Source organism: Harpia harpyja, chromosome 23 (assembly GCF_026419915.1).
Source record: "Harpia harpyja isolate bHarHar1 chromosome 23, bHarHar1 primary haplotype, whole genome shotgun sequence".
Classification (NCBI taxonomy): domain Eukaryota; kingdom Metazoa; phylum Chordata; class Aves; order Accipitriformes; family Accipitridae; genus Harpia; species Harpia harpyja.
In genome coordinates this window covers 3,477,825-3,503,423 of record NC_068962.1, presented here as the reverse complement: position 1 = coordinate 3,503,423, position 25,599 = coordinate 3,477,825, and the positions used below count along the sequence as shown (strand labels likewise).

The 25,599-nt window shown below is 38.0% G+C and overlaps 1 long non-coding RNA gene across 1 annotated transcript; it reads left to right on the top strand.

Moving 5' to 3' along the window:
* The first annotated feature begins 1,807 nt into the window (after positions 1-1,807).
* On the top strand, positions 1,808-25,294 carry LOC128135651 (uncharacterized). The gene is made up of 6 exons (XR_008233192.1): positions 1,808-2,004; positions 4,310-4,485; positions 21,161-21,258; positions 21,729-21,808; positions 24,596-24,755; positions 24,848-25,294. It is a non-coding gene; the product is annotated as an uncharacterized LOC128135651 (long non-coding RNA).
* Positions 25,295-25,599: the final 305 nt, after the last annotated feature.

Sequence of the window (25,599 nt, the reverse complement as noted above, 5' to 3'; positions counted from 1 at the left end):
CTCAACTTGTTAACAATTCGGGTATAGGTTGCCGTGCAGAACTGGCACAGTCTTCAATATCTGCCTGAGAAGCTGGGTGAACACTTCATCAGTCATCCAAAATGACTGGTGTGATGACATTACATTTGAGGATGTGATTTATTTTCCTGCTCTCATCCTTTCCAACAAATATCAGAAAGCAATTAGTTGTGTTTTGACTGATAATGAACACCATAACGATTCCTGTATTTGGCCTCGTAGACTTTCCAAATGAGATAGTTACATCATAAAAGAAAAATTTGACTTCTGAAAGGCAAAGCAGGTTCTGGCAACGCTGTAGTTTCAAGGAAGTGAGGTCAGGGTATAACTGTTACTCCCACGAGCTGCTGTTTTCTAACTGTCGCTATTTTCTTTTTGGATTTCAAGAAAGTGTGAAAGTTTTGTCTGAATTGTGTGTAAAAACTTTGAAGAAAAATTTATTGTTTTCAATGGATTTACTAAAACCAGGGGTAATTTTATGCTGCAAAGTCCAGAGCATCTTCTTGTTTGAGGTTGAGATAGTATTGCTGGATATCACCTTTAATATTAAACTAGCCTTAATTTAAGGTGAAATAAACATAAGATCATGTTGTCTGAAAAGATATGGTTTTGGAAGAGCAGTCTTTGGTCCAAGTGCCAGGGCAGCCAGTGTACCATGAATCCAAAAGTGGTCATAAAAATTTTTGCATGTCCTTATAAATTTGTATTAATTGACTAATGTACTCCGCTCTAATTAGTTAAATGGAATTGTCGGCAGGCATTTTGAAATGTACCAAGTTGGGGTTTTTTTTGTACCAGAATGTGTTATTGTGATGGCTTTTATTCTATTGTAACCTTTGTTTCTACTTTATATGAGCTACCTTCCAGTACTTTGCAGCGTATTTGGTTTGTAAAAAAAGGTCTTACAGCAAGAGTGCACGATTGTCCAATGCTGCCGTAAACGAAAAGCCCAAACATATTATTATTTCCCAGAGCGATGCCGAAAGTACTATCAGCTCAAATTTTGTTAGGATGCTTTTATATTTTGGGCTTATAATGTATTTGCATGTTTAACCTTCTCAAAGCGTAGGCTTCACTAGTGGGGATTTATAGACGCTCAGACTAGTTGAGAGGAAGACGTATACAGAGAAGCCTTTAATGGTAGCTAACTGCTTCTGTGGGCCCAATTAAGACTATCCAACTGTGAAACACAGTCCCCTGAGTAACGGTGCAGTCGGCTTGCCTGGGTTTTTTGAGGTGGGGGGAAGGAGGCGTGGAATAAGGGAATATCCAGTGCAGCTGTGAAGAAAAAAAATACTTTAAGAGTTAGCTTAGAGAAAAAGGGAAAACCAAAAACCAAACAAAAAACTCCAGAACAAAACAAAAAAAGGAGCAACCCTCAAACTTTTGGTATGCAGTATTCATAAAGGTTGAGGTCAGCTTTACGTATGCACCACATTCTAGACCTGACGCCGTAGTAGCTGTGCCTGAGATCTGGACGTGTTGTTGGTCCAAAATCAATCTTCTCGCTCCTGAGAAGGCAATGAGAGATAATAAGTACTATTCACCTGATTGCCTTCCTGTTCTGAGACAGCTGGTGACGCTTGTCTTCCTGATAACCAGGAGTTTCAGATCTAAGGCAGGGATAAAGAAAAGCTGGGAGCTTGCTGAATCTAAATTTGACAGTCGATGGCTGTGTAGAGGGTCAGGAGGGATAGAATCTGTGACACGTATAAGAAAGGAACAAAATTTATCTGCTCTGGTTGCAATGATTAGATGTCTCTTTGTCTGGCTTTCTTACAGTGGATGATTGATTGTACCCGCCAGCTGGCTAATATCATAATTAACAAAGTTGCTACCATGTCTGAGAAGTTTAATCGAAAAAATTGCCGGCAGTGTGATGCCATTGTCACAGAGATCACAAGCGCTGCAGTGTCGACTTTTGTACTGGTGGAGCCGCAGGACTATGTAGATGTGCTGGGAAGTCGGTCGCTGGGATAACTAAAGGTATGTTTCTTTCCCCATACATTTCTCCCCTGTTTGTTCTTTTGAAAAATGAAGTAGATGGTCCTTTGATGGTACCTTTCATTTCAGGGTGCTGCGTGAAGCTATTCTGTTGTATTTTAAAGCAGTTGCGATAGCAATCTAGAATATGTTTTATCAATGCATCAAAAGGTGAATAATCAAAACTGTAGTTCAGTGCTACTCACCCCTTCTAAGTGGTCTTCGCTGTCTTGCCAGACGCTTTTTGCACAAAATACGGATGCGGTTGTTTCCAGAGCTAATTTTCTCAGCTGGAGGAACTACAAATGCTGTTGACAGTCTGTATTCTAGGAACTCGTAGTTCAGTTCGGGTATATGTTTTGTAATATTTCTTTTCATTCATTACTTCAAGTTAGAATGTGATTTAAAAAGAAAAAAAAAACAAAAAACCCAAAACAACCTAGGGAAACCCCCATGTTCTTGCATTTGTAATTCAGCGTTAAAATATCTTGCTAAAATATTCGCTTTTGTATATGCATATTTGTGTGTGTTTGTGTGTGGGAAACGAGAGCAGCGTCGGTGCCGTTAGCTGGAGAGCCACTTCACAGCACCTTGGTAAAACATTGCCTAAGAATCTCACTTACTCCTTTTGTACGTTTACCTAGTTTTCCAAGTTAAAAATGATTCTGCCGAGCTCTTCTCTGCAATCGTATTTTTACATGTGTGTGTGCGCGCTGCGTGGTAGTTCAGTTATGCTCTGGAGTATGTGTTGAAAATGCCAGCCTGACATATTGCTAATGAGTGTGCATATTGACAGTGACGGGGGCGTGTGTCTGTCTGTGTGCCATATATTAAAACAAAAAGAGGAGAGAGACGGAGACAGAGAGAGACAGAGAGACAGAGAAGGAAATATTGGGATGGGAAAGAACAGTTTATTTACATTACGGTATGTCAAAATGTTATTATGGCTAAAAAATCCATTTTAAATAGACATGAGAGAGCATATGACGGCTCCTTCTCTTTCTCACAGGAGCTAATATGGCCATGGTAGGAGAATAAGGGAGAGCCATTTATTTTGGTGGTTTTAGTATGTTTCTGCCCAAGTAATTCTGACTTTTTGGTACCAGTTTCTAAAATTTGGGAAATGATTTGTTTGCATTGTGTTTCAGTTCCATAATGAGCTCTCCCTGAGTTTTCTGTTGCTCTTCTTCTCTGTATCTTTACAGGTAAACTAGTTCTGAGCATTCAGATGAAATTGTTACAGTAGACTTTTGAAGGAATGTATTGCTGTATAGCTAACGTGGCTGATGTTTATTTAAAACCAACATATTTTGGGGATGCGCTCTTTTCTATTTTACAATTTTCTGTTTAGAGTTAAATAATTTTCTAGTTTTGAGCTGATGATATTGCAATGGTAATTTAAAACTAATCCTGACTTGAATTTTTCGGAGAGGTTTTGCAATTCTCGGTCAATTTAGTAACAGATAAATTATTTTTAATTAGTAGAACAAATTGGAAGTGCCAACTAAAATATTTTTTTCTTTATTTCTTTATGTGTTAATGGGCTATGCCTCAAAAGAGTCTTCTGTTTTGTTTGGAAATACTTTTTTCCAGGCCAGAAAAATATTCCTATCATCGTGATTATTCCTATCGTCAGTAACGGATTCTAGGTTTTAACTTATCCCGGTAAATCTACTGCTTTTCAAGAGCTGCTAAGCAAAATGAAAAATCTATATTTTGTTTTGAATAGAAAATGCTGTGAACAGTGGCAAAATAGATTAGTATTGTGATTGCAGACAATAGGGAAGATTAAGTTACTAAAGCACTATATTGTTGTTCTAAACTAAACCCTGTAATATTTTGTGTAATTGAGACTTTGTGCATTGTTAGAACTCGGCTGGAGTATCAAACGGTTGTGAGGATTAGAGCAGACAACTAAAGCAATGTCACAGTAGATGTGGCTGGTTTTTAACAGGATTATCTTCCGAGATGTGTAGAAATGAGCTCTTGTAACAGTTTCGGAGGAATTAATAATTTTAGTAAAATGTTAATGGCAAATGTGCTAATGTAAAGAGTTAGAAGATTAGTGATGCATTCTTTCGCATGGAAATAAGAATATAATAAATGTCCTGCAGGTGACTGAAGCTACTGCAATTTTATTGGAGATTAAAGTTTGATTGACCTTTGCTGAGGTGATTAACCCTTCTGAAATTAAAAGCCAGTGGTAAATTATTCTGTCCAATTTAAATGCAAACACAGAACAGTATGCTGTGTCATTCAAGTGTAAGAGAAAAAAAAAAAAACGTTTTAATTTTCCCTTTGCACTCAGTGAGATGTGATTGCAGACGGCGCGCGACCGGGCTCCGGTAGAACTGGCCAGCGGCAACCTGCCTTCGCTCTGCTCGTCGCCGCCGGAGCAGCCGCGCCGAACTCGGGAGCAGCCGCCTGCACCGAACCCCCACGTGCGGGAACGTCGGCAGGAACGCGGGGAAGCGCGTCAGCGAGGTGAGCGGTGAAAAAAAATCACCTCCGCTCGCGTAGACCAGACCTTGAGCCGGCCGACGTAACGCAGGGGAGGGTTCCTGCCCAGCCTGGCAAGGCAGCTCGCCGGAGCTGGGTCGCTCACCTGCGCGAACCGTTGCAGATTTAGAAGTAAGGCGGCACGCGTGGTGTTCTTTCTTCGTGCTGGTTTCTCCTTCTCCCCGACCCTTCGAAGTCAGGTTAACAAGCTTGCAGAGCTGCGCTTCTTGACTGACAGAGCGCTTCCTCGAGAGCAGGCTAAGTGCGGGTGTGCGAATCGCTGCGCTGCTTAAACGCTGCGATTCCAGTCCTTCCTACTCCGCGTGCACAAGTGGCTGCTTAGGTAGGAGCCGGTACGTCACGCTGGATGGGTAGGATCAGGTCACGATCTTAGCCGTTGACTAAAGCCCGTGGGGTTACTTGCGTGTGTAAAGTCATGCAGATGGTCATCGGAGTCGCTGTGGCTACGCTGCTGAACAGCCTTCGAAAACCTAGAAAGTTAATTTCCGATAGGTTTTTATAATTCTCTTTCACATTACAGTTGGTATCTGTGTGTGCAAACTTTATTAATTAATATTAGATTGGAAAGACCTCAGCGATACGCTTGCTGAATTTTTTATGAATCTTTCATTAAAAGTTGAACACTCAGAAATTCCTCCCAGAGTATCTGCCTTGCTCTTTATTTTTTTTAACAGACAAATGAATGTCAGGGCAGTGGTTTGTTTTGTAATGAATTACACTTAATTTTCCCAGAGGAAGAGATCTGTGTGTTGTTATAAAACAGTGTACTGTCTAAAAGCAGTTCTAGAAGACTATGGTGACTCTCTGAGGGCTTAACTTTACACCGACTAGACCCAATATGGTTGGATCCATTTTAAATTCGCATCTTTTTGTTGCTTTTGGAAAGAAACGATGTTATTTGTTAAAAGCCGTGCACCAACATAGCGGTAAACTAGGAGCAGTTTAGTTACTTGAGGTTGGTTCAGTTTGCATAAAGAAGCCCTTGAAGCATCACTGGCCCATTCCTTCGCCCACCAGTCCAGGGGGGAGAGGCAAGTGGGTCGGGTCTGCATCCAGGTCCCTGACACACAGTGTACTGGATCAAACTGCCACCTTTTTTTTTTTTTTCTTTTTTTTCTTTTTATTTTCCTCTCCCCCCCCTCCTCTCCCTGAGTCCACCTCTCTCTGACCACCTGAGAAGAGATAAAATGGCTCTTTGAAGGCTTTTGCTTGCATGCCAGCAGCAGTAGTGCTGGGAATTGGGCTGAAGGGCAGTCGGGCTACTCCAAATGTTTGGCCTTGAGTGGACTTTTTGCCTAGGAAAATGTCCTATTCTTTCGTGCAGCTGCAAAGCATTAAAATGATAATGAAGGTGCTGTCTGTATTCCATATTCAGTTTTCCTCCTCTCTTTTCATCAAGGAAGACTTCATATTGCATCTGTCAAGGTAGGGAAGTCCAAGGAATTGCAGTTCAGAAATTAAGGACCCTGAGGTAGCGGCTCACTTCTGTCTCGTCTTTTCATTTACACTTTAAACAGCCTTCAGAGAGATGGGCTGCTGCTTCTGGGACCCAGTGAAGAAAGTGAGGAATAGATAAAAGCTAAACTTGTGGTGGAGTGACCTAAATGGAACAGCTGGCAAAAGTATAGAGGGGATCCTCCAGGGTACTGAATTATACCTTCAGGCTCGGATTAGTAGGATGTTTAACAAAGAGATCCATTTGCCAAAAGGATCTCTGCCTGATTTTTAATTATGGAACTAGCACTTCCTTCAACATTTGTAAATTATTGAGCTTTTTTTCCTCCTGTAAGGTGTAGAGTACTAATTGTTGGCTTTGGGCTCTTGCTTCTGCTTTCCTCAAACTAAAATTATTGCATGGTCTTGATTTAACCCTATGAATACCAGGGACACGAAACATTTCAAGTTGTTGTGAATAACGACATGTATGCTCTATAGACAAAAAAAATATGAACTTTAAATATTTATCGTTTTGCTTATAATCCTCGTGGAATGCTTTTGAGTGCTTGGAGTAGGATGAAACTTTTCTTTAAATTGAGGAAAACAGTATTTATAGGATCTTTTTAGTCATACGTATCCATCATGTTTTAGTTAACAATAGTAGGTATGTAGCATCCAACTTTTTTTTTTTTTAAATTTTAGTAGCTAGATATCTCCATTCCTTTGCATGTTTCAGAGCAATGCAGGAGAGGATAAAGAGTGGGGCTGCATAGGTGAGAAATTTCTATTGTACCAGCCAAACTTCATATAACATTTTCTTTTTTGAGATATCCATTATGCACTTGTCTGTTATCAGCTAATACTGCCATACATTTATTAAACCTCAACAGCAAAAAACCATTCCAAATTGCAAGAAATAATGATACTCTAGCATGATAGAAAGTTTTCAATGGGTGGCGCATCAGGACAATTCATGATGAAGTAATAATGTACGCTCTCTATGTGTACGGTGAAGAGATGCCCCTAAATGTGTCTGTTTATATTTACCGACGTAGTCAGGCAGAAGAGGCAGGGCGGTGTAGTAAAATATTTCTGGAAAGTCTGTTGGAATACTTACTATATCTGTCGACTTCAGACAAAAAGTACTAACAGGGTGGGTGGTGGCGGGGGGAGGCTAGGATGTTGTCACTGTACTCACTTCCTACAGAGTATAACATCCAAAATTAACACTGTTAGTCATTACACCTTCTGTTTTGCTCTTTCAAAAAAAGGATTTACCAAGCAGGGCAAGTTCTTTCAGAGACATGTTCTGTACGATTGTTTTGATGATATTCACTGTATGTCAATGTTAATAAGCCACGTGAGAGATCGGAGAGCTGCTTAGCGTGTGGTATGACACATAGGTGGGTGTTTCTCTCTCGCAACAGAAAAATGGAAAAAAGGTGAAGTTATAACGCTGTTTCCCATTGCCCCCAGCGAAGACGGCAGAGGGAACTGCATATACTTTAAAGTTGGTCTGATAATTGTTTAGAAATGATCTTCAGCATTCTAACATTTCACTACATTAGCAGTAGTCATTGTGATTATTTGAATAGAAAAAATACTTCAAAATTTTATTCCTTCCACAAGCTTTATTTTTATTCTGAACTCTCTGTCAATATTCTCTCAATATTCTATTCTGCCAATAGCTAAAGAAAAACTGGAGGCTTAATACCCTTTTAAGTGCAGTATATGTTAAGCATTTCAAATATATTTTTTCATAATAGAATAAATCACACTTTTCTATATAAGGAAAACTTTCTGAATAGTGATACATGCACTGTACTGTATATGATTGCAAAACACACTGCAATTTCAGTAGCTATATAGGGTTAGACCTTAAAGTTGTAAAGAATTTTTTTTCTTTACACTGAAGTTTTTAGCAAAAACTACATATTCCATGTTGCAGGTCTACACATGATGAAAATGTATTGTATATCCCTCCCCCAAAGTTACCCTGAAATCAGGACAGAAGATACATGCTGAGTAGTCTGAGTAAATGTATTATACTACTTTAGAAGTAAAATTATTTTGTCTTATTTGTTTTGGGAAGCTGGAAGTAGGCAAAAATGGTAGATTAATTTTAGGCTTCAGTTAAAAACCAGTAATTGCCTAGGCTTTTTTTTTTTGTCAGTCTTACAATTTATGGAAGATTAGCTGCAAGTTGATAATTGCATTTTTGTCCATCATCAGACTTGTGTAGTTTTCTGAAAGAGTGCATAACAGAGAACTGAATTTGAATAACTTGAATAGCTGCATATGAAAACTCTTGGAGTATAATGTTACAATGAACATTTCTTCTTTCCGTTTCAATAGAAATGAAAATTCTGTTATGAATATACAGTTTCTTACACTGATTTAATGGATTTTTTTGTAGTTTTGGAGGGTTTCAAATTCTGGTTTGGGGGTGAGGGGAAGGGAAGGAAAGGATGTGAAACCTGTAGCTCTTCAGGTAAAACTTTGTAAGTCAAGGCAGAACGTTTTTGAAGTATTTACTGCTTTACATTCTTGAATTGGGTGGTGGGAGAATTTTCTAGAAGCTTTTCTTTAAAGTAAACTAAAATATGCCATCTTTGAAGAAATTAAATTGAAAATGAAGTGAGGGCATTTCCATCAAAAATTGCCTGACTGGAAATGAGAACAAGTTGGCCCACTATGTTCAACAGTTCAAAAACTGCTTGAGGAAACATTAACTTTTAAAGTCCTGTTTGAATAATCACTAAACCTTTAGTCAGAAATGAATCCACTTTTCTATGTCGAAACACTGAGGAAAACATTTATATGAAAAAATATAGTCCAATTTCTGAAAATACAGACCAATTAGTGAGATTTAATTTAGATATTTGTCACTGAGTATGCATCATGTATACGTTAGAGCTGATTTACCATTATTTCCTTGTCTTATTTGCAAAAAGAGACTCCTACTTATTGAAATATTACTGAAGAATCTAGCTTTCCCCACAAATTACACACTTTTTGCATAAATGTGCCTAATTACCTGAATTCAGTTTTGATTAGCAGTGTTAATTGATGCAGCTGTGGATGGGCTCTGTTTACCTAAATTACCATGTGCAAACAGCAATACGTCTGAAAGTGAATATGCTAAACTGAAAATACTAATTAGCTAAGACAGATTGTTATTCAAGTCACATCTCAGAGCTTTTTAATGAAAGCCTGAATGTGTCAGGGCTTTATGATATTCAGACAGAAATGTCTATATTACATATGATTTCTAAATTTAATTCATGGGAACAGATGGGATGTCGGCCGGGGTTCTTCTCCATCGCTTCCAGTATTAATGTGAATATTTGACTCTACTGGAGACATTTTTGAGTGTGTGTATGTGAGAGAGAAAGAAGAGTGTGAGAGAGAGAGGGAGGGAGGGAGGAACTCATTGTGTGCGTTGACAATGTGCCAGCCAAGAACATCATACTGGTCTATTTTTGACCGACATATTTGCAAATTATAGCCACCTACTTTCCCAGAATGAAGATAAACAAACTATTTTGCAAATTTAATAAAGCTAGATAGTAAGTGTAATAAAACCAAATAACAGAAAGGTTAAACAGGTCTCAGTAACAGAGAAATCTTTTGCAACAACAGAGATTTTTCCTTTGCAACAATAACAAAAATATGTCAGTTTTTTACATAAGAGGAGGATTGGGCTTCGTGTTCCAAATTGTTGTGGGAAGGCTTTTAATTACGTTAAGCTGTGTTGTGAAATACAAATACAAATGATTTTCTCAATTTTATGTAGAACAGTATAGATTTAGGTATTTAGATAATGCGCTTAATCCCTCTTAATAGTTCTGGTGGATGCAAAACTGTAAATAAGTTTGAAAGTGGTATAAAAGAATATCTAGAGCATATACATTGACTTAAGTGTTCTTAATATAGATCAGCAGCTGTACCACATATGCCCAGTCTTCAATCCATTTATTCTTACTTTTGCTTCAGAGCTTAAATATTCAGAGGTCAGCTCCCATGTGAAAGTCAGTAATTCCATCAGAAGATTTTCCCACAATGTCTTGTCAAAATGCAAAGCAAGGATTATAAGTACCATGCCTAACTATTTGTACCAAAATAATAGATACAGTTGTAATGTTCTAATTTTCATATTTGGACAGTTCTTGCATAAATGTTCTCAAGATATCTGGTATGGTCCTAATTCAATGTAGGTAGCTATGGTTATAGTTATAAAAAGTGTCAGATCTTTTGACCTAAATTGGTCAGAATCTCTTTTCTTGTGTGTGTTGCAATGGGAGAACTCTTTTGACTCTGTTATTCCACAGTTATGGTGAATATGGTGAATAGAATTTGGCCTGGTTACTTAGTTTTGGGAACACAATACTCCTTTTCAAAAGGTTCAATAGTTCTGTTTTTGTGCAAGTTGACCTGTAGAGCTGATCATATTTTCTGCAAGTAATTATCTAAGCTCCTAAGCATTATACCTGAATCCTTTAGTCATGCCCTCTTGTACTTCATTGGTGTGGGCTTTACAGATGGAACATATTCCTAAATAAATCAGCCACAGGTACCCGCATTGTTCAGCTGGCAATTAACTCAGGCTAAAGAGGAGAACAGTAGTGGTGTGAGTCAGGTTTGGACAACTATGATAAAAGAATCGCTTCATTCCTATTACAGTTGCAAAATATGAGTGACCCTCTATAATGAACTGTTTCTTCAGTCCAGACATCTGACCTAGTAAAGAGCTTTTATCCCAAATAAATCATATTTTTCAGGAGTTCTGAGTCATAAAATGTTATACCAGACCATTTAATGACAAGTACTCCACCACCCTCAATAGAGCTTGACTTCCTTATGCAAGGTGTAGCTGAAAGAGTAAATGAGAAAGAGAAGCATCCCTTTATGGAGCACAGCAAGGGAAAGAGGCACACACACAAGTCCAAACCAGTTTTAAGATGGAGCTTGAAAAATTGCATCCAATGATTGCTTTCACTAGTAAAATACTGGAATAAATGATCTGGAGACAAGGTCTTCCGGGCGGGTGATGATCTTCAAGTAGACTGGTAGATGAAAGGAAGAACAGATTAACCCATTGTTTAAAAGAAGCTACCAAGGCCTTTTTTCAAAGAAAATAAGGTAGCAACTTCCACATAAAGGTCTTAAGAAAGCCAGCACTTGATGCAGAAAATCTCTCCAAACTTTGACCTTTACTCAACCATCATTCGAGAGCAAAATCAGTGAGAAAGGAGTCTGCGGTATTTGCTTTTAGCCTTCAGAATAGGAGTTCAGGACAGAATCTTGGTGGCAGCAATAGCCGATGAACAATTTGTGAGAACATACAGAAGCGAACTGATACTTCAACCTCTCCGTAACCTTTAATTCAGTTGGTTGATCAGCTGCTACTCAGGCCATCTACATGATACAGCTGCAAAAGTTGGCTTAGCATTACAATGGGTTCTTGTTTCCATCCAACACACTGGAGGTGTGTTTGGTACCTTCTGACACCCAAAAGCTGTCGCCTGCTGTGTCCGAACTATGCATTCTAGGATTTATGCACAAGATGATTGCTTAGTAAAGAGATCCAGTAACATTAGTAAGATTGTATTATCTCTTTCTTTAGGCTTTGCACTCTTAATTCCAAAATTAGCCAGTGTCTTATGAGGTGTGCAGTCAACCCTCAAATAAGAAGGAGACAAAAAATCAAGCAGGAAAAAATAAAAGTGTCATGTCTAATTCCCTGTTTTGTTATTATTTCTCAAAAAGAATCTTCAGCAATAAAAGTGGGTGGTCATCAAATACCCATGGAAAACAGATCACTTTTGGTCTGTTGGAACTGAAGTGCTTTAAAGCAGAAGACATGTGAAAGCTATGGATGTAAGCACCATAATAAAAACACCCTAAGTATACAGGAGGTTTGGTTCTGATGAAATGTACCTAGCACAAACTGCAGATGTGAACCAAGGAGGAAGAAAAGGAGATTCTAGCTTCTTCTCACTCAGCACCACCTTTGCAGGGCTTACAGCCCCACATCATGTAGTGACTTTACAGCTCTGGTTAGGGGGAAGCCCATCTAAAAATAGAAATGGTTTCTAGCACTGCTTGTGTGTATCCTTGTTTTCAACTCATCTGTCTTGCTCCTTACTCAACCATTCATGTTGAATTTCACTTTATTCTTCTACAGCAGAAGGACCAACCTGTTACTAATGCAGAAAGTCTCTCTCCATCTCCTTCTTAAATGCTTATGGTCTTTTCTTTTGCCGCATGCAGCCTGCGTTACTGTAATTCTTGTCATGCAGCGTTGACTTGGAAGGAAAGATGAGGCACTGTTGTGTTCGTTACTGCTCTGTGAATGAGTTGAGTGACTATACGTATTCATCCCCTCTGTTCTGATATTTCCACTGGATTCAAGGTTCCTGCTGCTGCGAACTCAGTGCAATGTTTCTGGTCTTCAAAGCAATTAATGTGTCAGTATTGGCTCTGTGGGCTACCTCTTTGACTTGCCAAGGTACTTCTCAAAGCAAGGAACATGTTATTGCTGTATTGGGAAATCTCTTCATAGACTGCAAGTTGAAAAGCATCTTCTGCTTTTATAAATAGTATTTGACGTTTTTCATATCTATCCTAATTTAATATGTTGGATTTTCAAGGTCTGGTCTGCTTGTGTTCTGAAATAGTCTCTTTGTTATAAGTTTACAGGAACACTTTGCAGTTCACTTACAGGAAAGCACTTATGGTTCAGTTACTTGAAATTTTTTTTAAGTTAGTTTTAGTCTACATCTATTGCACAATTTCTTGCTGCTAAACTAAGTGAATATGTTTATTCTCCAATGAATCTATACAATTTAAATCAACTAAATGTTTTCTATTTTTGAAGTTAATTATGCAATTAACACTCATTAAAAAAAAAAAAGAGGAGCATATATAACATGTTCTTTCTCTTCATATTCACGTTCCAGCTCCAATTATCTGCTGGTGTGGAGGGTCCCTATTTAAAAAGTCATCCTTCAGGACCCTGTCAGAAGTGAAGTCCTCTAGTCTCTTCCAGGCTCTGTGTGTCCCCCTTCTCCAGGCTCCTTTTCTCTTATAGTCCAGTTGCTATTTTTACTTTCACTCTGACTTCTGTTGCTGTACCGTGACTATATCTTACCTCATCATTTACCCTGATCCTCTTTCCTCTCTGTTCCATTCTCCTTATGCTTGGTACACAATTTAGGTAATTTTGATTTCTCCTGTTGATCATATTTCCCTTCTACTTTAAGATCTTTAGCCCGGCCATGAGTTTTTGGCTGGTCCTCCTTTATTACAGTTGCTGTTTCTTTCTAATAGCATATGAGTGATGCTATGCACCTGAAAAAGAGATCTTTTACCTTTGATAGGCAAAACCAAAGTGTGTTAACCTAGTAGGCTACTGTAGACATCTAAAAGTACTATCACCAATGGTGAATAATTTTTTCTAAGTGTCTTGTGTCAGCATGGATTTCAAAAAGACTTGCAAACTCCTACTTAATCAACTATTTCTGTGTAATGTTTTTAATCACACTCACTTTGTATGTGAACTTCTCCACATGCTTTTCTTTGCTAGACCCTGTCATCTCTCTTCTGCTCAGCTTCAGCTTCAGCCTACTGTTTTTCATCCATTAATTTACTTCATGCCCATATTACAAGCCACCACTATGTAAGGGAAGTGCAATAACTGTGTGTTATCTGCAAACTTCCATCAAATCAAGACCGATAACCAAAAATTTCTTCTTTCTCTCATCAGTGGTCTTCACTGCATCTACTTTTTAATTAAATTTCCTAAAATTTGCTCTGTTCTTTAATACAGACTGCATTGTTCATGTTATATTTCTCTACATGAATTACAATACATTCTGCTTTAAATCTAAAATTACTTTCAACTATATAAAACTACATAAGATAGTAAGAGAAGTAAAAATAGACTGAGTCAGTATCACGTTCTCTGTCAGATTAGAGATACTCTGCTTTTCGTGTTGTTGTCCATGTCTATGCAGGAGGAATGCTCAGAAAGGAAGACCCAAGCTATGTAAATAAATTCCTTTCTTAGTCAACTCTATTAGCATCTTTGTCAATCACATTAAATCGAAAGTTCTTGCCTTCTTCGCGTCCTTCCGTATCCCTGCTCTTACTACATCTCTTCCAATAGTCCCTCATTTATTACTGTGTTTCCTCCATCTACACTGGCCATTGATGATTAAATCAATGCTGCTGCAACCCTCTCTTCTAGCAAATAGTGTGTATGTGTTTGGGTGAGTGTGCACGTGTGTGAACCTATGATACACATACTTTGGACCAGTTCCTATTTCAGACAGAACTGTCATGAAATGAATAAAGCCTCAACATAAGACAGTAAGTTTTCTTATGTTAGAGTGTCTATTAATGAACTATTTCAGGTGTCAATTGTCAGCTGTGCAAACCGAGAAGTAGAATAAGCAGTATGCATATTTGCATTTAGTTTGATGCTTTCCAAAGTCTGATATACACGCTGACTGGTGCCTGTGTGGTAGTTATGGAACAATTTGTGTGTGGCATTTTTATGTTGCCATAAACGTAGGGCATTTAATTTGGGTGAATATTTACTATAAGATATGTGATTTTTGAATAAAGGCTTTTCCAAGCCTAAAAACTCTCAGAAGGAAAATTGCATGACCAGATAAAAATATGCCTAAGTGCATTTAGGCTAGTGAAAAGACCTGTCTGAAAAGTTGTGTTTTGCATAGTATAGGGAGTGTGTTTCTACCTGTATTTGATATACTCATACATGTATACATGTACAAATGCATAGCCCATCAAAATGGCTGCAAAGATCATGCAGGAAATTTATAAAAACTCTCACCACCTCTCTTCTTCTTGCGAATTCCACTTTGGGTGACCATCGTTCCAAAATTTGGAGCATTTTCCAACAATTACCAGTGTCTTTTTGCAAATATCCTGCAAAAAAAAGTTCTTTTTCTCTTAGATGCAATTTTTCTGTATGCTTATTAGTCTCCAGAGTAGTATCAGACCATGTTTAAAACGGAGGCTATTTTAATGTTAATTTTCTCTCCGGGTATGAGAATGGACATGGTACTTTTGGAAAGAAGGAAGAAGGCTCAGCCAGATTCCCAGTGGAACAAAATATTTCCTTCCAAGCACATGAGCCCTTAGATGTGTAAAATAAAATCTTGATATTATCAAGCCTTTTTTTTTCAGTTAGACTATATGATTTTAAAATGTTTTTGCCATGATTGTCCTTTTCCTTTTGGACCTACACAACTTGAGGCTGCCTTCAACAATGTCAGTGTGTTGTAAAATGTTACGCACAATCTTAATTCTTTCCCCGTTTCCTCATTGTAGTACAAACTTTGATTCCTTACTTGTACAATATATTTCTCTGTAAGCTCTCTTTCCCCTCTTTAAAAAAAAGTGTGGCCATGCATGTGTGGAGGGAGGGATAAAAGGCAGTTTTTAGGCAAGTCACTTTGTTTCTCTTTCTTTTCCAACTTCTGTTTCGTCTGGATCAGCTGTAAGGCCTCTGAGAGAGCAAAGTGGGTTCTAGTCTGTGGTGCTCTCAGCTGGGGGGTCCAGGCACTACTGTGATACAAATAACGAAAAAAATAATAATGCATTCATACAAATAGCATGTCATGGAGGAGAGGCATAAATATCAACAGTACGATTTTAACTGTTGTGCTTGTTTGTCAATGACAAATGTACTGTGAGTGAACAAATAATGAAATGTCACAAGACTATCATGGACAGCTAAAAAATAATCAAACCACCATAGTTTTTAACTTAATGGAAGGCTCCTCAGGGCAACAGGCGTATCCAGTCTTGCTTGTACAGAGCACAGTAACTCCTTGGTCCTGACCATTCACTCTGGGCCTTATTTGTAATATAAACATTACATATTTATAGATGTATACGTATTTATATACACATATTACATAACTGAAGGTTGGTTTCGCTGTACAAAAAATGGAATCCAACAAAAAGAAAGTGCACGTTACTGCTGTCTGGCTTTGATGTGGCTGGAGAGGGGTCAGCGCTCTGTCAGCTCAGAAAGCCAAAAGCATTTCACTGAATCTTGTGTTAAAGAAATGTTAAAGAAATCAAACTCCTAAGTTAACAGTAGACATTAAAGAAAGCCTGGCCTTAAAAAGAAGGTTTCTTGCCATTGCTACTAGGTTTAAATGTATTTAAAGTTAAATTTTTGGAGTAGAACCCACAGAGAGTGAACTTGACTCAGAGTGAAGTCTGAGGCCTAAAAAAGATACACACCTTTTAGCTATACACAATTTGAAAAAGAAACCTGTGGTGTCTGTGTTGCATTATATAAACTTTACATTGCTTGATGTGATGACGAACAGCATGAGGAGAACCTTGGCTGCATCTCCATTATACTTCTGTAGGGCAGCCAAACAATTTACTCACACATATGTTCTGGGTTCCAAAATCAGTTCTAATAACAAAAAACAAATGTACAAAAATCGAGATTCAATTTTGTTAAGTAATTATTTATAGTGTGTACAACTTGGAGAGGATTCAACAATACACTGAAGAAAGATTCTTTCTGGCTGTTGATATAAATATTACTCTTGAAGAATAGATGAAAGGCTTAAAGTTTGAAGTGTAATGCCCAAATCATTAAGGACTGCATTGCAGAGAATGCTTTTAAAATGACTGCTGATTGGAAAGATATATTCACTTTTTATTCACTTTTCATCTCAGAGAGACAGAAGAATTCATGTGTTAGCAGCTGTTGATGATGCAAATATTCAGGTTTGCTTTCTCCATGTGATCAACCGACATTGAATTGCTAGTTAAAATGCTGAGAGAAAAAATCAGTTATAAATTCTTCCTGGACCTATATATATTTTTAGCGATCCTTTTATTAGCGAATTTAATAACAAAAAGAGATTTTATATTTCTTTTCTCCCACTAAACATGCATAAAATTTTATCTGTTTCTGCTGCAGTGCATACAGTATTTTAATTGCATTTCATTGTTCCCAAACCTAATTTGTTGGAAGTTAATTTTAACGATATTAGAGCTGGGAGCTGATACAGCGTTCATGTGATGGAATTTGGCAAGATGGACTTTTATGCATAGTAAATCCACAAGTTGGGGTTTTTTTTCCTTATGTCTTTAAGGTCTAATTTATTTTACGAATGAGTTGGTATTTAAGACATAAACATTACATCGAGTAAGTGTACTACAGCCTTTTTTGAGAGTGCTTTAATTCTTCTGTATAGCAAAAAATGATGGGGTCAAATTGTGCACATCATAGAGTGGCTTTTAAGACAGAGCACATGGTTAGTTTATGTTTAACTGACACAGAATCATAGAATCATTTAGGTTGGAAAAGACCTTTAAGATCATTGATATTCAGACATATTCTGAAGAATGCAAAACAGGCTTAGCTGCCCCAATATGATGTAAGAAGCTGGAATGTTTTCTATGCTTTCTTTGAGAGTCCTTCTATATTGAGCTTAAAAAGAAGGAAGAGAAGTCATCAACCTTTTCTAGTAGCTAGTCCATTCAGAAAGGAGAAGATCTGTTGGAGTACTTGAAAGTAATAAAACTGGTAGCTACCAGCTAACTCTGCTTATTGGAGTTAATCTTAGTAATGATACTCATCCATCTTTCAAGCCTTTCCTCCTTATCTGTAAAATAGTTACCTAATTCTTTTGTGTGCACTATATAGGTGAGCAACATGGCCTGCTGCAGGTTGGAATGACACTGGTGCTCATTTAAAACTAGGATTGTGTCTGGGACATGCTCTGTAACCAGCTTTTTGCTGTGGTTTTGTTTGTTTGTTGTTCTTTTAAGAAGAGGGGTACAGCTTGGGCATCTCTGCTGCTCAGAACAAAATGGAAGAGTGCAAGGGCAACCTCTAGACTTGATAAAACAGAAAGGAGAATCCAGCCCTCCCTCGAGTCCCGTGAGGAGTCTGGCTGTTGGTCAGGGCAGACAAACGGCATTTCACTTCGATATCAGATGTGTGGGGAGGAGGGGCTTTGCATCTGAAATGAAGGAGATGATGCATTCAAGTCAGCTAACGAAAGGCAGACAGGGAATACCTGTCTTGTGGCTCGCAGGGGTGTGTGCTTCCAATAGAAAACACAATTTATTGTGTGGATTCCCCTTTTTTGATTGGCTACAGTTAAAATCATGTGCTGAACAGGTTTCAGTAATCCAACGCTCACAAGACAAAGGCAGCTACAATTTCTGTCGTTGTTTGGACACAGAACTGTGAGGTCTTTATTTTCAAATTTAGTATGTATAAAAGTCGCAGTCTCCTAGTCAGACACAGAAAGACAAAAAGAAAGAAACCCTACCAGATCACTGCTGTGGTACAATCCTGTTACACCAACTGGCATTCCACCTGGGTCACAACCCTATAGATTTAAAGGCTGGAAAGGAGAGAAGTGTGATTTCTGCACCTAACCAAACAACTTGTGGTTGAACTGTGAGAATATTGTTTAAAAATAGACCCTGATTAGAAGTAACTGAAAATTTCTCACCTTTCCGAGCAATCTGTTTCAGTGGTTAACTAACCTTATTGTTACCGTGAGAGTTAGCAATAATTTCAATTTTGTGTAATTTTACCATCAGCATGGCAAATAAAAGCCACAGATGGGAGGCATACAGTTTTATAAAAAGGGGGAGAGTGTTACCGCCAATGTGTGAGGGTTAGATAGGATCAGCTCGTCTCTCTCTGGATAGAGTATCATGAGCTGGTTGTCTTATCAAAGTCCCAGTTTCTCCCACATGTTTGTTGGCTCAGATAGAGTGAGAAGGATTTCGTACTGAAAATCTTAAAGACACTGTCTCCATTCTTTGAACGGTCTTTGAATCCTGGCTGATTTGAGAGAGGGGACAATATGCAAGATCACACAGCATCACTTCCAAGAAACGAGATGAAATGTCCCGTGCCACTGTTAAGAAATGACCAGCAAGGGGAGAACAAAACCACCAAAAGGCAGAATCCCTTTTCCCACAGGAACTAGAGCTGTTGAATCTAAAGCCAAGCCAAGGTGTCCTTACTGGTGTTACTGGGGCCCTCCAGACGGTGGATTCTACTAATAGTGCAACAGAAGTGCTGTCACTCTTGCTATCCTTCCCTTCTACATCTGGTATGATGAATCAGGATTTAAGTTACTTGTCTGTTAACACATGCTGCTCTTGAGGAGACAGGGGGAAAAAAAAAAAAAGGAAACAAAAGAAGTGAGGGTCTTGCAAAGATGGAATGAGGTGGCATCACATTACTGTGTTGTAAATGGCATCAAAATATGTTGGAGGAGTAGTCTTTGGAAAATTGAGTCTCTGACATTAAATGTTTGTGTCTCAAATGTTCCCTATTTTCATGATGAATAAGGGGGGTTTTGGCAAAAAGATTCATAGGTTTCACGAGTTCGTCTTTGAGCTTAGATCAGGAGGATGACAGAGCTTAATTTCTCTATCACTCCTGTTGGAAAAAAGTTAGAGGAATAAAAATCACAATGTTGTCATGTTGCCACAGAAACTGGAGGGTTCCTCTGTAGTTACACATCTGTGATCTTAAAAAACCCTAAATTTGTATTCTGTTTCAGCATCATCCTGAAGCTGACAGTGGGAGCCTGATTAAAAAAAAAAGAGTAGTAGAGTCTAAATCAATTGTTATAAATCTAGTATGTGATTGCCTCTCCCCAGCCCCCTTTCTATATATGCAGGTGCGCATGTCTTCTTTCGAAAGCTTCCTAAATTGTTGAAGAAAGTGTTGAGTTTAAATGGTCCATGTATCTCTTCTATCGGGGAACAGTCCCATTTCAATTGAAAGGAACAGCTTCCATTAGCGGAACAATTCCCCGTGCTTTTTGTTCCTTGCTACAGCTAAGCCTTTGTGATTTCCTTTCAGAGCTATAAAGTTCTGGAGGAGTGAATATATATGCAACTCTTCTGCTGCAATTTCTTGTTACTCTCTGAATGTACGGGGCTTGAGGGGAGGGAACATGACCATATGGAAATGGCTTTCTTATCCAAGTGGAAACAGTTTTAGTCAGCTTTCAGGCGGGCTCCATAAACATAATACAGTAGAGGAACTCGCAGAGCTGTACTTTAATGGCCATTAAAATTGCCTCTGCAGTGCATTCAGAGCCAGGATACAGTGAATACCGATGTTTGTATTATGAATGGAAGAGAAATGTCTTCTGAACAAAAGAAAATCTAATGTTAATTAAACTTTTCCAGGGATTGGGGTGGCTAATTCTGCTTTTGTGTTGTTAAATCTCCTTTGATTTTAATTGCATGACAAAAAAAATGGACTGTAAGTGTAATGTTAGCAAATGTTCATATTTGATTACAAGCATCTGTGTATGCTAAGTCAAAGAATGAAATGCTTTTAACCGGGGTGAGTTTGTTTTTTTGGTTTTTTTGTTTGTTTGTTTTGGGGTTTTTTTGTTTTGTTTTATTTTGGTTTTTTTTCCAGCACAGCCACATTGATAACAAAGCTTGTACTGTCAGTATGTTGAAGGTCATTCTTATAATTTGTTCAGTGAGAACTGCTCCCTTTTAGGTGAAAAGAAAAATCAACTGAGCATACCTAAAATTGTCTAGAAAATCCTATTACACTTACTGAATTTCAGTTATATGTTTCAGATTCACATGGAATTCAATGAACGCTCAGATCAAATATGAAAAATTGTAGCAAGTTTCCAATGATATGCACAGGGTTTTTTTTCCCCCTTTTGTGGCTGACTTAGAGAAACAAGGCACATTCTTCTCAGAGATGGCAAAGGATAAACTGAAATTATTAACATTAAAACATACCTAATACTGTGATATTTTTTAGAACTGGAAACAAAGGTAGGATACATCTTTTCCATCTGTCTTGCCTTCCTGTGCATCTGTCTGTCTCTCTGGAGCAAGTCAATAAAAATGATTAGAGCTGGCATCTCACAAACGTACACCCTTAAACCATGAAGCAATAATACTGTGAAGGAAATTTTTTTCTGACCTTTTCAAATTACATCCAACTGTCTAGGGAATTTCTCAGTGACTAGAGGTAATAAGGTTCAATCCGTTTTGCTGGTTGGCTTCAAATTTAGCTCCTCAGAAGCCCTAACTTATCTATTCTTTTTATCTTGGCCTTGGCATCTATTCAGTACAGTAATCCATGCATCTAATCTTTTTTTTTTTTTTTTTTCTCCCCTCTCAGGTTTAGCTGGTGGATCACATTGTGAAATCTGCAGCCGTGAAAGGCCCTCCATTTACTGCACCCTTCAAAACGAAATATTAGCATGGGAGGCTAAGCTGGTATGTTGCCTTTGAGAGGCTCTTGTTGAATTTAATTAGCTTTTAGATTTCATCTCCATCTCACATCTCAGCTTTCACCATTGTATGTGATTTAGGCTTCAGTGACTTTCATTATTTAAAACTTTTCCAACTTAGCTGTGCCACTTTAGAATACCGAGGGGGAAAATGAAGTTTAAAGTTCATTGTCTTAAATTGATTTCTGTTTAGTTTTTATGATGTGAGCTTGGAAACAACAGATACACAGCCTCCCAGTAAGTATAGTGAATCATTCAAGTGAGAAAGGCAAACAAGCATTTGTGCATGGCTTGTTTCTCATTGTACTCCATGAAGTAAAACTGGAAACAGGTAAAGAATGTTTTTAGCAAAATATTTATTAGAGGATTTTGGTGTCAAATATTTTTATACCTGGGAGAAAATGCTTTCTTTTCAACTCATTTGGATATCTGGTTTCATTTTTGTGACTTACGCAGGGTATTATGGAGCAGTGATTTCAACTTCTGGGTCACATGTAACTCCAGGACAGCACAAGGAGAGCTGTCAATGAGAAATGGTAAGCTCTTGGCTGTTAACTTACTCCCCATATGGTCAGGACCTAGAGATTTGTTTCATTTCAGGCAAGGGAAAGTCGTAAAAATTGGCCTTTGATGCTGTCACTTCCCCAGAGTATTAAGTCTGTGTTTAGTTATAGCTGATGTGCTATTGAATGACCTGCAGAATATTGAAAGTGCATGCATATCAAAAAGCACCTGTAAAACACTTGCTTTTAATCGTGCAAGAAATATACTGGAAGACGTAGGTAGCTAACTTGTATATAGTTACAAGGCAAAGCAGTAGCTACAAAGAGGTTTGGTAAAGATATGTGGTGGTTTTTTTTTTTCTTTTTCCTGAATTCATCTTCATTTTGATTCTCCCTTCTGAAGTGTAGGGAAACATAGTCAGATGGATAAAGTACAGAACTGGGAGTTTATAGATCTTGTCCCTGTATGTAAATGGGCCTCTACTAGGGCTGTAATGTTTGTCGAGTCACTTAATCATTTTGCACCATAACCTTGGCTTCTGTGGAAAGCTGTCAGTCAGTACTTGACAGAGGATGAGCACAGGGTGCAATCTGACTATTTCATTGTCTTTAATTGATGCAGCTGAAATAAAATAGGTTCATTTTTAATCAAATTGTATTGTGCATCATTGATATTAGCAATGCTGGAAGTGGGATACTCAATAATCTGAAGGCCAGTCGTATGCCTGGAAGTTGGCCACAAAATTTTTGAGAACAGCTTTAGTTCTGAAATGAATTTAGGGAAAACAGTACCCCACATTGGCAAGCCTTCTCTCATTCACGGTTATTTCTTTAGCATCCTTACTGTCACATCATGAAAAGAAGTGTTGCTAAATGGACAGATCCAGATATATTTTTAAGCAAGCAGGAATAAGCATTTCAAAATTCCTTTATTACTTTAGTACAAAAGATAACATACCTAAATTGGCAGTACACTAGACAGTGTCCTTGTTTCAGAGATAATACGAAAGGACCTATTTTGAGTGTACACAAACACACAGCTTGGCACTAAAATAAAGTGTAGGTAATGAATGTCTGTGTGGATGTGTTCATTTACTCTCACATCTTGGAAGCTCCACTGGTACATGTAGAGTTATTTCTCAGTAGAACCGTTTTGCTGTTCTTAATTCTACATGAATTAGGCTTCTCCTGGCACTCCAGCATCCAGGTTGGCCTCCAGATATGGAGACCAGCAACCCAAAAGGGTCCGTAGTTTGCCAAGTGTATCAGAGGACTGAGAAATGCCTCATGGAAGTAGCAAGTTTTAGCATCTCAAAGCAATGACACTGTTGTTGGCTGTACGTATGTATCTTCTTACAGTAGGTGCTTGAAAAATGTATAATAACTATCCCTCATAATATTTCAGGCAGAAACGCATAGGGATGGGATTATTTTGAATGCAGGTAGGATATTAAGATGGTGGCAGTGTGAGTTTTCTTTCACTGAGCAAGTTCTTGTTTCCAGGATTCTAATTTGTAATCTTGAATGCTGGACAGAAGCAGTTCTGTCAACAGGTCTTTCTACTATAGTGATGGTTTTCAACTCATAAGTATTGAAAGTGAATTTGAATTAATAAAGAGAAAGGATTTTTCTTATTTATTTATTTAAATTCAGTTCATCACAGTGTGTGTTGCATAAAAGGAACTATGTGGTGATATCTAAATGTTTACATTTCATTATTGGAGTCTTTGTGTACCAGTAGTTACGAGCTATGGACAACAGTTGAGGTAAATGTGGTGTTGTCCACTTGGAATGTAGTTGAGTATCTTTTCCTTTGTCAAAGCCAAGCAGTCTGGATCACTGAAGGTCCGGAAACCTCAGAACTATGTTCTGGTTTTTGGTATTACTGGGCAATATCAAACTGTTCTTTGCAAACTAAGCCATTCTTGAAAGTAGCTGAGTAAAAAAATTACACACAACTATTTTTCAACTCAGACATACTACATTATGTCTTGTAGTGGGAAAAGTAACAACAGAAGTCCTGATGTTTGTCTGGTTTAGTGTCTTTATAGCTTTGCCTTCCCTTCTGTCATTCCCGATTTTTATAAATTGAAAGTCCAACAATAGGAAAACAAAATGGGTGCCAGGGATAGGTATATGAAAAATGGTGTTTCGGCTTTGCTCTTTTTCCTCGGTTCTTAGAAAATATCCAGTTTAACAAATCTTTATGAGACGAAAATTCTGTAGATGGAGTCAAAGTAACTCCCATCCATGCGTCAGTGGTGTTAAAATGGGAAATTACATTGTGCACATCAAAGGGATTGTGCGAATGTTATTGATACACCATTCTTTATTGTTCTGTGTTATTTATATTTTCATCATTAGTCTATAAAGTCTTAATAATTAGCTCTCTAATTTCCCAGAAAAAGCATGTTAATTTATTGAACTCGCTGAAGCCAAAAAAAAAAAAGCAAAAAAAAAAGCTGATCAGTCTAGCATTGTAAGTTAATAGTATAGAACAAAGTGTAGTCATAATTAGTTGAGAAAAGGACTTCCCTTGTTCATTCCAGTTTATAATAAAAAGTCCCTCGCCAAAGTGACTTAGAAAATAATGCATTCAGACTGAGCAGAATTACCGCCTAGCAGATTCTATTTATCTGTAGCTTAAAAAGCAGCTGCGTTTTTGTAAAAAGCAATGAATGTGGCAGTCCTACTTAAAGGTAGAAGAAAAAGAACACCCCTTGTTTTGTAATAAGGGGATTTTCAATTTAAAAGAGAGAGAGAGAGCCTGTTGTGTGAAGTATGGTTATTACATTCACTGTATTCTATCTCACCCACCAGGAGGCTAATAACGAAGGAGTCAGTGAAGGAGACCAATGCCACGAGGGTTATCTCGCAGCCCCAGATGCTGGATAAGTTGAAGGAGGCAGAATCGCTTTTGGATGACATTCAGGAAGGCCTTGAACGATTATTTGGCGAAGAAAAGACTATTCTTTCTAAGGTAAACAGTCCATTTCATCTGTCTGCTGTTGGTGTTGGTGTAAAATATGTTTGTATAAATACCTCTAAAGTTCATTTTTTATCGTTTTTCAGGTTTTTTCTCTCAATGCAGCAATGATCTCTCAGGAATCCTTTCTGAGACAAAGGATCCACTCCACGTCCAACCACACCTAAGGAAATGCTTTGAAGGAATTGCCAAGCTCACTTTTAATCATGAGAAAGAAATTACCCACATGGAGTCAGCAGAAAATGAAAAAGTAGAGCTCGTGCTGCGAATAATTCCAGCAAGTGCCAAGGGGCTAGTTGAGAAATGGCTTCATGAGGTGAATATCTTTAGCTCTTACTTAGGGTTTAGTTACTGTATAATCATTTTCTCTTTTAGGAGCAATGAATATCATAAGCATATTTCCTAACTAAATGGCTCTCTGAATATTTGTCAAGATGTTGACAGATTTCAGCCTTATTGTTGTTATTTATTGCAACTAATTTAGCATCTGCAAACATGCAGAAATTAATTCTAATAAAAAGCTCTCAGAGTCAGGCTGCCAGCAGAAGTGGGTCTGTGTCTGAAACCATATATGTGAATATATGTTTGAGTCTACATGTATGTGTTCTCGTGCTTTCATGGTGTAATGTCTGTAGTTCAGGAGGATAACATTTAAAAAAAAAATCAGAGAAATGTAAGATTTTGAATGCTTCCCACCCTGCAGAAAGTGCGTCCCACTGTGTTGGAGTGGTTTAATTTCCAATTATTTTAACAAAAGGGAAGAGAAATTATGTCACTGATAACACCCTAACCTTTCCCCTTTGGGCCTCTCATCCAAATTCATTGGTTTCGGTACAAA